General features: G+C 48.0%; 1 non-coding gene across 1 annotated transcript; it reads right to left on the reverse strand.

The window, feature by feature from the left end:
- Nucleotides 1–735: 735 nt before the first annotated feature.
- trnaw-cca (transfer RNA tryptophan (anticodon CCA)) lies at nt 736–807 on the reverse strand. Its single transcript has one exon. It is a non-coding gene; the product is annotated as a tRNA-Trp (tRNA).
- Between the last annotated feature and the right edge of the window lie 1,485 nt (nt 808–2,292).

The raw sequence follows: 2,292 nt of genomic DNA on the forward strand, positions 1-2,292 counted from the left end.
CGGAGGAAACACACGCAGACACGGGCAGAAGGTGCAGACTCCGCACAGGCAGTGAATCGAACCTGGTACCCTAGCACTGTGAAGCCACTGTGCTAGCCACTTGTGCTACCGTGCTTTGTGCCCAGATAAATTATTGCAGCGAATATATCAGTGGAGAACAAGTAAAGAAATGAAAACGACATTTTTTAAAAACCGCACGCTTCTGCACCCAGGTAACTGGCTGAATGCAATGGTTGTATGCAACCCCGATAAACCTTTGATTTATTTGCTGAACAAGAATTTCCCCATCTGCGCCTTACAAATAATCAATGTCCCGCTTCCGCGGCCTTCTGAGGCAGAGTTCCAAAGTCGCACAACTCTCTGAGAGGGAGAAATCTCATCATCTCCGTTCGAAAAGAGCGACGTCCTTGTTTTTAACTGCCCAGTTGTTCTGGTGTCATCCACGAGCAGTGAGATTGAACCAACTATTTGGACAGCACGGTAGCACAATGTTAGCACTGTTGGTTCAATATTCCCAGATAATAATATGGACGCGGCCAACTGGGAGGTAGAGTCACATGCTCTACTGACTGAGCTATCCAAGTCTCCGCATGTTTGATTAAACTGCTCAAAAATATAAACTGAGCGGGTCAATCTGAAATATCCGCATTTACCAGCATTGTGGCTTTGAACGGAGTCATTTCGGGAACATTCCCACAGAGAAAAATTCCTGGAACCAGCGGCAGAAAATCCTCCTGAGCTTGACGTGATTTGAACACGCAACCTTCCGATCTGGAGTCAGACGCGCTACCGTTGCGCCACAAGCCCAAGTGCGGACCATTGCGGGTTTCTCCTCATAAATTTATGTTTTATTTATACCCAACTGTGCGAAAGAAACGCAAAGAAGTTCGATTGAGGGGTATTAAAGGGCCCTGAAGTAAAGCAGCTGTACCACGTGGTTAAGGGGATGCACAATAATCCATTGTGCTCTGTACACGTGGCTTCAAATCCAATCCTGGTCTGTGACGTGTCTGTTGTGTCTCTGTTTGGTCCCCTCATGGGGGTTGTGGTGATCCACTGCAATAGGAGATGTAATGTAGGGCCTGCACTACAGGTTCGCCGGTAGCTCCTGCCTGCTGGCTCCGCCCAGGGAGAACTGTATAAATATGCATGCCCTCCAGTGCCCTGCCATTTCGCCAGATGCAGCAGGAGGCCTCGCATCTGACTGTAATAAAGCCGCAGCTGTCCACAACTTTAGTCTTTGTGCAATTGATCGTGCATCAAAGATGAAGTAAAAATGCTGTTATTTTTAACTTTTGTTTGAGGGCTGGCGCGGGGGGCGGGGGTGGGGGTGGGGGGGTGGGATAGTCGAACACTGTCCACATTGAAACCAAGTTAAAGAACGATAAGTACTTATTTCATTCCCCGCTGTATTTGCGTCTAAATTCAGAGTGAGAAACTTTCCCTTCTCAGTTTGAAACTCACGAAGAGGCGCAAAAATTCCCAATTTATTATTGCGATGGCTGGGAATCGATCCCGAGTCAATTGCTTAGAAGGCAGCTATGCTCACCACTATACCACCATCGCTCACTGCTCAGAGACGTGTCCTTTTGGTTCTTTAGATTAGTTTGATTAACTGTTTCGTATCAAGTACTTACTTTGCGTAAGTTGTTTCACTCCAATTTAAAATGCTCCTGAATGAAAGTGTCCGTGTCGCACGGCTCCTGTTCAGCCAGGAGATGGCACCAGTCCACAATAAATGTACATTCCATGTGTCATTACATAGGACACTTACTCTGGCCTGAGACCTTAACTCGTCCCTGTGTCCTGATGCTGCCATTTTCACCCTGTTTAAGTAATCATAGATTGCCTCCAGTGCAGAAGGAGGCCATTCGGCCCATGGAACCGGTACCGACCCTCGGAAAGAGCACCAGATTTTGGCCGAAACGCACCTAACCTTTCGAATACGTCAGGATGGCCGAGCGCAGGTCGCAGTCCCCTCTGGAGGTCAGGGCCCGAATCCCACTCCTGAAATTGACTTTTCCTCCGCGAGGCACCATCCAAACCTGGAACCCCTCCCTAACAGCACTGTGTGTGTACATACACCATATGGACTTGCAGCGGTTCCAGAATCCCCTCACCGCCCATTCTCGCGGTCAATTAATGATAGATTGTAAATGTTTGGCCGAATCAGCGACAATCACAGCCAGAGAGACCTGCAATAACCCTCAGAGCAGGAAAGGCAACTCATTGTCCTTTGGCCCAAAAGCAAAATACTGCGGATGCTGCAAATCTGAAACAAAGACAGAAAAT

Source organism: Scyliorhinus torazame, chromosome 24 (assembly GCF_047496885.1).
Source record: "Scyliorhinus torazame isolate Kashiwa2021f chromosome 24, sScyTor2.1, whole genome shotgun sequence".
Lineage (NCBI taxonomy): Eukaryota > Metazoa > Chordata > Chondrichthyes > Carcharhiniformes > Scyliorhinidae > Scyliorhinus > Scyliorhinus torazame.